A 10,824-nucleotide genomic window follows, 5' to 3' on the forward strand; every position below is an offset into this window, starting at 1 on the left:
TGAGGATGATATTTTATTGGCTTCAGAAACTCGGGGAGAATGTTTGCAGATGACTACAAGCTTGTTGGATTTCTTAGGACGAGGATATCGTGTATTGAAGGGCAAAGCCCAAGTAGGAAAAGAAACTGTGCTCTGTCTGGGATTTGAGATTTCCCAAGGACAGCAGAAACTGGGAACTGACAGGAAAGAAGCAATCTTTCAAACTACAGAACAAAGAACTGTATGGTAGCTGAGGAGACTGTTGTATAAGAAACTAACGAAACAAATGTGGACAGTCCATATAAGGGAAGCAAACTGAGGTTCAGTGTTCAGTCAGCTGTAACTATAGGGTCAACTGTTGTTTCATACCCCTTAAAAGACTCTAAAATACCTGTAAGGAGCATGCACGATGCTTAATTCACATAGTACTGCTTATTGAATAATACGTATGATTTTTTCAAGAAATGTAATGCATAAACATGTGTGGACTATATAATCTTTCTTGAATGAAACATACGGCATGCACATTAGACAGAACGTTCCTCCGTGCATCCAGCGCTGCAATAAAGGAATACCTGCTTCTTAATGCTACATTGGTGTTAAGGAGTTTTCTTTATTCACAATTTTGGTGACAAAGGTAGCACATGATTTGAGGAGAGTCTGAAAAAAATGTGTTTGTCTACCTTTAAGAAGAGAAGGCTTGGGTGTGATGTATGAAGGCACAGATTTAGGTTGTGGTATAATCAGAGATGTTAAACCACGACAGATGTCAAAAAACAATAGAGTAACTATTACTACCTACCTTCCAGCATGCATTAATATTACTGTGGTGGGTTGACCTTGGCTGCATCTAAGAAGTCTGTCCAGCAGTCAGGCACATGTCAAGGTCCTGAGTGCAGTAGTAGGCCTTAATGGCCCTGACTAGCCTCAACTGAGGTTTTCACCCATGGGCCCAGGAGATCCATTTAAACTCAGCCATGAGCTATGTTGTAGAAGTGCCTGTCTCCAGCTCAGCCACAGCCATGACTGTGCCAGGAAATGGCTGCCTGTTGAACTGGATCCTGAGCTGCAGACTCACTTCCTGGCTTGACCTCGGACCTGCCCTATCATCATGAAATTGCCTGATGATTTAGACTTTTGGTTGATCCTGGCTACCCTTCTTGAGTCTGCTTTGGTTGGGTATTGTGGGACTGGGCCCTGGCTGGCAAGGCCTCTACCCTGCTGGTCTTGTTGTCATGTCTAGCTCCTTGCTTCCCATCCCTTAGGGAGAAGCAAGTCCTCCTTGCTCCTGACAGCACCAGGTCTATGCACATTCAAGCCATCCATCCAGCAGTCAGGCAGCAAGATGCCAGATGTTAGGTGATGACATGGAGGACAAGGGATGCCAGCTGTCAAGTCTTTCTAATGTATGGGTTATTCTTAGGTTAGTGATCACGTGCAAGTTTTGGATATGCTTTTTTGTACCCTTTTGGAGCTGACAGTGATCAGTGTCTCCACCCTATCCCACCCCTGTGACTGTTACAGGTGAGCAAACAACCCATACTGGATCTGGATACCGGGGTTTATTTGAGAAACAATGAAATTAGAGCTTTTTACCCTACTTGGCAATCTTACAAACACATTCACTTCCCCCCCCCCCCCCCCCCCAGCAGTACATTCACTATGTCTGTACTTCCTATCAGGAAGATCACTGCTGGTCCAGGAGGGTTGAGCAGATGAAAGTCATGTTGGTTTTGTGCTGTGCAGCTGCTCCCAGTTACCAGTCTCAGGCATTATTGGCCAAGATTCCTGCATGTCCCCCTGCATTTGTCTCCACACATCTCCCTGATCTTCCCCCACTTCCAGGATCTTTCCTCCAGCCAAGATCTTCACTTTCTTTTTGCCAAGCCTCCTTCTTCTTTTTGGTAACCCAACCCCCCAATTTTCCCAATTTAAATAGTCCATGTGCAGAAGCACAACACATGATCAGGCTCCTAATTGGTGGTTCTGTTTCTGAATTGGAGGAATCAAGATGTGACACACTTCTTTAGTCCAAGTATTAGTTATCAAAATTTACAAACAGTCTGTACTGGTTGCAGCTAGCAAGTCACAGGCTTGTGCTTGAGAGTACTAAAGTTCAATTTTGGATGTTTACCCACACATAATTATCTGCAGCCTGTCAGCATTCACAATTTAAGCTCACAATTCTTTCTGCCTACCACAGCAGTCATCAGGAATTGTTCACTGTTCTTTGTTTCCAGACCTGGATGTCTTCTGTAATGGCTGGTGGATGTGCTGAGGTCTTGATGACCTGCTAATCTGGGTGCCATTAACGTATACAATTGAGAGCCTTTGTTCTGCTGTGTGTTCCTTCTGGTGTCTCCACACACAAAGGTTCCCATTCCTTCTCTATTCACACTAATCTTAGCCTTTCTATAAAAACTCTCTATGCTACTGCTACAACAGCAGCAAAAGGCTGACCAAGGAAAAACTGGGACCGTTGCTGAATAGGGCAGATGATTTAGTGACAGTGGACACAGATAAGGTTGAGGCACTCAGTACCTTCTTTGTGTCCATCTTCACTAGCAAGGTCTCCCAGGCCTCTGTGCTTAGTGAAAGGGTTCAAGAGGGAGAATTAGCAGCAGCAGATGAGGATCAAGTCAGGGATTACGTGCGTGAACTCTACCCATACAAGTCCATGAGACCTGACAGGTTGCCTCCAAGGGTGCTGATAGAGCTGGCTGATGTCCTTGTAAGGCCATTCCATACGATCTTTGAAAAGTCATAGTTGTCTCATTGGAAAGGAGTGACGTGCAGAATTAGACTCTATAACTCGAAAGTTATAAAGTAGGTATGTTTATTGCGTGCAGATGCACGGGGGATCGCTCCTCCACAAGCGTGCATACCCGAGTGCATACCCGAAGTGACGAACCATCTCACATTTATACAATAAAACAAATGAACATTCAATTAACGCCTATACATATTCGTTACCTAAACCCCGCTTTGTATGTTAATTAGCTTATCAGTCCGTTTCTTGGAATGTGGTGGTCTTGCAGGTTTGTAGGTGATTCATGTCCTTGTGACCATCCAATCTTCTCCAGCAAGGAGACCTAGCACTCCCTCCCTCTAGATAGCATTTGAATGTCTCTCATCCTTTTCTCATTCTCTTTTAAATAGCCCCTTTGTTAGAGAAAGAAGGGCAGGCGTCTCCAGTCTCCCCTTTGTTAGAGGAAGAAGGGCAGGCGTCTTCTCAAAAACTGTAGTTGTCTCCTCAGAGCTGTGTGCCTATGTGACCAGACACCACACCCATGACTAGTCACCATACCCACATTCCTGAGTAGACATATACAATCACAGTCGGTGTTAAGCGTCCCCATTTCACACTATTTCTCCATATCAATCCCCCCTTTTCTATTAAATTAAGTAAATTCTTTTACTTAAGCAGTCTTCCCGAATGATATAAAGCATCATACATAAGCGTTACCCTTTTAAACATTCTCCAAACCCACAAATATAACATAATGGTTAGTATTAAGGAAATTCCTAAACTGATCAATAAGATCACAATGGGGTGTACCATAGTGTTAAGAATTCCTGTTGCAGAAGGTGACCAGCCAAAGAGAGTATCCCACCAATTATGGTTTCCATCCTGTTCTACCTTTTTTAAAACTTTCTTGATCCCCTCTACATCATGATGGATCATAAGAAGAGTTTCGTGTCCCTTTTCTTTGGTTTCTTTCAGTATACGTTGTAAATCTGCATGTTTTAATAGTTCTTTTATACTACTTATATTTAGTCCTATGGGGGTAGGAATTATCATCTGTGATAGGGTAAAGTTAGATTCTAAGAATTGATGAGACACTACTGGGGCTGAGTAACTAAAATCGCATCCTGTGATAGTAGTAAAATTACAAATACAGTAATTTGAATATCGTGCAGTCTCCTTTACCTCCCCATCTACGGTTATTGTGTTACACTTAGTTCTCAAACACGCACATCCCTTCCCTGCATATATAATTACTGTTTTCAAGTTTGCATTTGGTCTGGCCTCGAAATGACATATTTTCTGATCTGTATCTAAACAAGTATCCTGGGCCATTATGGTATTGCTTTCACAGAGGAAGCCCTGCTGTTCTTGCATAATACAAGATTCTAAATCTACTGTTTGCCACTTGTCGCCTATCTTTCTGGCCCATGTTCTATGTTCAAAAGGGTATAGGAGCACCCCATTATGGTTGATTCCAAGGGCTACAATGGGGTGTATGGTAATTATTACTGCATTATGTATGGTTAATACAAAAGCTGTGATTGTGTGTGTGTTGGGGTCGTAGGTAAAGTTCACCATATTCCACCATGACTGGAGTTTCCGTAGCATTGTCCCAAACCATCTTTCGAATTTCCGTAGGAAATATGCCTTCCTCTCCTTCTCTTATTATGGATGCAGCTATTGATTGCATCCACATTTGGGCTTGGATACAACTTTGAGCCAGGGTGACGTCGTCCTGTAAACCACCTAATGCCTTAGTGATGAGTTGATGATCTTCCATGTTTATTTGTTCCCACCTGGGGAGTACCTTCAATATCAACCATTGGTGTGCCCCTAATGCCAATAATGAAGATTTTAGTGGTTGTTGTAGTTTTGATAGATTGGCCGTGGTGGCGGCTAGTTTATTCATTAACACCTCTGAGTCTATGGAATTTAATACTCCGAGTCCTGTTCCCAATATTCCAGTTACGTCTCTCACTATTCGGTTTCGATAAATATTTCCCCTTAACCAAGTTGTCCATCCCTCATAAGAGGTTCGTAAGAAGGGGGAACAGGATGGCTTAGCATCAGAAACATTGACTTGTATTTGTAACTCTATTCTTTTAAGAGACCATTCTGGGTTAAACAACATTTGTTGCTGACCTGTATTTCTGATTACATATGGTCCAATTGTATAAATTTTTGGATTTGGTTTAGTTAACTTAAGATCAAGCGTTAATGGGGTTGTTGTAACTGTGGTGGTGGTAGGAACAGTGGTTAGCATGATTGTTATTTTGATCTTATAAGTCAGAGCTGTTCTTGGGGATTCCTTTCCTAGGCATACTACAAAGATGGGCTCGGTTAAGGTAAAATTGTGCCAACATTCCCGTGAATTAAAGCACATGGCTGTATTTAGAAGGGTAAATTCCTTATCTACCTTTCTGACATTAATCAGGGTGTCTCCTGAAATCTTGGTGTTATCCTTCTCATTATATGTTTGACACCCTACTTTTATCCTATCTCCTAATTTTCCCCATAATCGGTCGACTTTGTGTACATCCTATCGATCCCATTGATTCCTTTGGTACACCTCATTTTCAGAAAAAAACACCATAGCTAGTTTCATCTTTGAGTCCACCTTTCCCATTATTCCAGTGTGTTTTTTCTGGGCATGATTCCAAGGCCAGTTATCAGGCTCTTGGTTGTAGGCAAGAGAGAGGGTACAAAAAACCACAAATGGTTTAAACCCACTATTGATCATTTTAAGAATCTAAACGTTCCTCATATATACATATAAAATCTGTTTTGATCAAAATACCTTTGTTTGAGTTGGGGCTTACTGATAACAAGTTGGGCAAGACTGGCCACTGGCTCAGTCCCAGACTCTTTTGTTCTATATTGTTTGTTGTGGTGCCCTTCCCATATGGTGGATCTACAACCGCTCAGGTTCACTTACTTGCAACCCACATTGTTCCCATTTGTCCGAGTAAATTTGAGTTTCAGTTCTTTTTTATCTGGGGTTACTCTCCACGAAGTTGAAGGGGCTTTCTTAATCCGGGTATGGTGAATCCAAGAATTCTGCCCCTCAACCTTGATTGCAGTGTAGGTGGTGAGTAGGACTTGAAAAGATCCAGTCCACTGTGGTTCCAGGGTTTTATCTGTAAAACACTTAACGTATACATAGTCCCCTGGTTGTACATCGTGAACAGGTCCATCCAGATCCCTACTACGTGTTCCCATCACATGCTTCTCAATTCTTATTAATTGTTTGTTTAGTGCCACCATATAGGAAGTCATTGTTTCTTCACCAATCTGTGAAGATGTCCCCTTTTGTACCCCATAGGGTCGTCCATATAAAATTTCAAATGGGCTAAGCCCCTCTTTTGCTCTTGGTCTAGTTCGAATTCGTGTAAGAGCTAATGGCAAAGACTGGGGCCAAGTTAGATTTGTTTCTTGACCTAACTTGACAATCTGTTGTTTGATTAGATGATTCATCTTTTCCACCTGGCCACTTGATTGTGGTCGGTATGGGGTATGTAATTGCCAATCTATTCCTAGATGGTGGCTGATCTGTTGCACTATTCTGGACACAAAATGTGGTCCTCTATCCGAGGACATTACTGCTGGGACTCCAAACCTAGGTATTATCTCTTGGAGTAGTATTTTGGTCACTTCCCGGGCTTTAGCAGTTCTGCATGGGAAGGCTTCTGACCAACCTGAAAAGGTATCTGTTAGTACCAATAAATATCGATACCCCCCTTTTCAAGGAAGTTCCGAGAAATTGGATCTGCCAATGTTGCCCTGGAACATTTCCTCTACTAATGTTCCCTAGTTTTATTTTATTTGCTGTATTGGGATTATTGTGTAAACACAATTCACATTGCTGAGTCACCTGTTTTATTACAGTATACAAGTTTCTCCCTATCAATTTCTGATTTAGACTTTTATATAAAGCATCAGCTCCCCAATGCGTCTTATTAATAATAGGGCTGTGGTCCATATTAAATTGGATGGTACCACTATACGACCATCCCTTAAATAAGTCCACTTATTTATTTTAGTTTATCATTCGTGTCCTGAATTACCTTTAAGTTTTCTTTAGAATAGTTTGGCTCCTGATCCGTACTTACAGTTTGGATTTTATCGTCTGGTATTAAGGATAATTCCTCCTTTCCTACCTCCTCTGTTTCTCATCTGGCCTCATGGTCGGCCAGGTGGTTTCCAATTTCCAAATCAGTGCCTCAGAGTGGGCCATTCCTCACATCAAGGTCTGGCATGGCATATGTCCCCACCACTCAACGCCTACTGGGTTGCAGCCAACAGCGGAGCTCAAGATTCTTCTTGGTGGCAAACACAGAGGCCAACCCAGTCTTGCCCTTGACTATGGTAGGAGGCACCTGACCAACCTTATTCCTTGTATTTCGTTGTCAATGCAGTTTCATCTGCACATCCCATAACAAGTCACTGTCATGGCAAAACACACAGATTTACATTAGTAGATCTACTACAGAGTGTATTTTATTTCACTTTTTCTGCCAATATCCCCACAGCCTTGCTGACCAAGGGATATTGTTTTTATCTGGACTGGGCAAGCCTCCCCCTTATCATTTTTACTGTAACAGGTAAAGCATTTTTCACCTTTCCTGGAATTTATTTTCAGATACACTGTGTGAGAAACTATGGACTAGGGTATTGTTTATTAAGATTTATGTTAAGCTCAATGTAAAGGTTAGGCAACAAAAGATATGAAAACGCTTATGCAAACAGCTACCAGACACCGCTTGTGTAAGATAAGATAACCGCAATACACAGACTAAACCAGACACCAGGGCAAACAACCCCATATAAGGACATATGAGTGAGGGGTCAACTATGGGACAAAGGAGGAAGACCACCAGGAGGCAGAAAACGACCCCCTAACAACAACTGAAGCATGACTCCACTACCTCATGAACACGGAAGTAAAGATGTATAAAAAGGGACTGTTTGAACTGCTCAGTACAGCAGTTGGCGGAGCGCAGACTCCCCTGCCGTCCAGCGCTGTTTTGCTCATATTCTACTTGCTATAATTAATAAAATTTTAATTGGATTATGATCCGTTGCGGTCTCAATTTATAACAACCGGGTTAAAAATTTCTTTTACTTCAGGGAGGTCCTCTTTTCCTCTTTTCTGTTGAATTAAAGATAAGCTCAATATTTCAATTACTTGATCATATTGAACTTTTAATTTCATTTCCCCTTCTTTAAACGTCTAGATGTTCTAATAAATCTCATCCCAACAAAGATTTTGGTGAATTTGGCATTCTTATTTTTTTTTTTTTAGTTTGTACTTTAAAGGTTTCAGGATGTTTTCCTGGTGGCCAGCAGCTCCCACAACTGTAATAATTTTTTTTTATTTTATTTTTTTACTGAAGTTTAACAAATAAGTTGGTTTTGTATTCACTAAAATTCCACCTCATACCCATTCCCTGCCCTAAAGGGGCCGTTACCGGTCCTGTTGCACTGCAAATGCTGCAGCAATTGGGGTGACATTGTCAGGTCCTTCTGCTCAATTGTCAGCAATAGCAACCCCCTCCTCCTCACCAACAGAGGGTTGGGGCAGGAGATGCTGTTCCTGCTCTGCAGGTTACACAGGCCTGCCTCTGCTACAGCACTTCTGTTTTAACTCTTTCTTACCCTGAATGCAAATCTGCTACTTGTTGCTTTAAGTCTGTGTTCTTACATATCAGCCTTTGCAGGCAAACAGCAAACACCCTGCCATGCCATGCATCCCAGCATGATTCAGTCGCACCTTCGAGGGGGTACGGGGGTTTGTACAAACTCACCCCAATACTTTAACACTTTCACAAGGTCTTTGATTCTCCACCCACACACACCCCTGCCTCAAGTTTTACATACATTAGTACAAGTTTTTATATCTTACAACGTGTTTCATTCTGGTTGCTCCACAGAAGGAACCGCAACCTGAGCTTTTAAACACAAAAATTTCAACAAGAACATCTTTCTAGTTTAGGTCTCAGTTTTGTTTTTTTTTCTATCCTTTTCTAGAGCCATAATCAAAGATCAGGTGATGTTAATCCCGCACTCTTTCTAGTGCTAGTACCATAGGATCCCAAGGGGGTACTAATCCACAGTCCTTTTGCCACTCAGGTTTGTCCTGGAGGACGAAGAACATGTCTGCATACGATACTTCATCCCATTTTCCCTCTCTCCTCAGAAACAACATTAATTGCAGGAGAGTGTTATAATCTAACGTTCCTCCCTCCTGAGGCCATTTCGCATCACTCTCCAACTTATACAAAGGCCACCATTGATTACAATATTTAATCCATTTCCTTCTATTTTTGGTACCACCATGTCCTACGATATTACTCCAATGTTTTAATATACAACCCAAGGGCAATTTTTCACAGGGCTTACTCCTTCCATTTCCCATTTTGCAATTTTAATTACTTTGTTTTTCTCCGGCTGCCTTAGCCACCCAAGGTCGGAAACGCGGATTGAGCTTCTTCTTACTCGTTTTGCACTCAAACGCCTGTCTCAAGCACTCTTGCACTCACACTCAGTCAAAATAATTAAGATATACACGGAAAATCAAAATGCACATCTCAATCACACCATTCACACTCTCCGGGCAGCCCGCAGTCACACAAGCAGTATGTTATACGGTACCGTGCACTTATGTACAACTTTTAGGAACACTAACAGTTCAAAAAGTATGCATTTCAATGAACAATTGCCAAAAAAACAAACAACAAACAAAAAACCAATTTTTCCTGGTCTTAAGCAGAGTGTTAAGTTTTCCACTATTTGCCACGGATTACCAGAATATTATTATTTTTCAACATACATTTCATAACTCCAAGTTTTGAACATATAACAAGACAACACATAGAACAAACAAGACACAGAGTGCTATTACAGTTGTTACATTCTAGGAATTCCCCAATTCTTAAGACAACTTAAAGGAAGTTTTTAGCTTCCTTTTTTCCTACGCAAAAGTTTCCCTTTTGCTGTGAGGTCCCTCTTGTTCCTGTGAGATTCCGCCTTATTCCGTCCCGCCCCCCGCTTTCCGTCACGAGGCCTCCGGGCTTTTAGGAATGGCAGTAACCTCGGGTTTGCTCGATCTGCCCTCAAGATCGCTAGCGGCCACCCCTTGGTCAGCAAACCCCCTCCCAAGGTACCTTTCCTTCTGGGGACTACGCTGCGCGCTGGACATCTCTGTGCGTCTCACCAGCCGCCCCGTTTCTAAACATACTGTTTTATCCGTGGATCCAGGGGTTTCTCTTCTGCTCCCGGGTGAACAGCTGAGAAGAGGAGGCTCCTCCAAGGAAATCTCCCAGGGCGCGCCTGGGAGCGTCCGCTCCGCAGCTGGTCCCTCAGCCGAGCAGAAATCCTCCTGCCTGGCTCGCCAAAATGACGTGCGGAATTAGACTCTATAGCTCGAAAGTTATAAAAGTAGGTATGTTTATTGCGCGCAGATGCACGGGGGATCGCTCCTCTACAAGCGTGCATACCCGAAGTGAGGAACCATCTCACATTTATACAATAAAACAAATGAATATTCAATTAACGCCTATACATATTCGTTACCTAAACCCACTTACTCTCGCTTCGTATGTTAATTAGCTTATCAGTCCTTTGCCAGGAATGTGGTGGTCTTGCAGGTTTGTAGGTGATTCATGTCCTTGTGACCATCCAATCTTCTCCAGCAAGGAGACCTAGCACTCCCTCCCTCTAGATAGCATTTGAATGTCTCTCATCCTTTTCTCATTCTCTTTTAAATAGCCCCTTTTGTTAGAGGAAGAAGGGCAGGCGTCTCCCCGTCTCCCCTTTGTTAGAGGAAGAAGGGCAGGCGTCTCCTCAAAAATTGTAGTTGTCTCCTCAGAGCTGTGTGCCTATGTGACCAGACACCCCACCCATGACTAGTCGCCATACCCACATTCCTGAGTAGACATATACAGTCACAGTCGGTGTTAAGCGTCCCCATTTCACACTATTTCTCCATATCAGGAGGAAGTTCCTGATGACTAGATGAAGGCAAATATTGCATCCATCTTCAAAAATGGCCAAAAGGCCAATCTAGGGAACAACAGACTGGTCAGCCTCACTTCAGT

This window comes from Falco naumanni, chromosome W (genome assembly GCF_017639655.2).
Source record: "Falco naumanni isolate bFalNau1 chromosome W, bFalNau1.pat, whole genome shotgun sequence".
NCBI classification, from domain to species: domain Eukaryota; kingdom Metazoa; phylum Chordata; class Aves; order Falconiformes; family Falconidae; genus Falco; species Falco naumanni.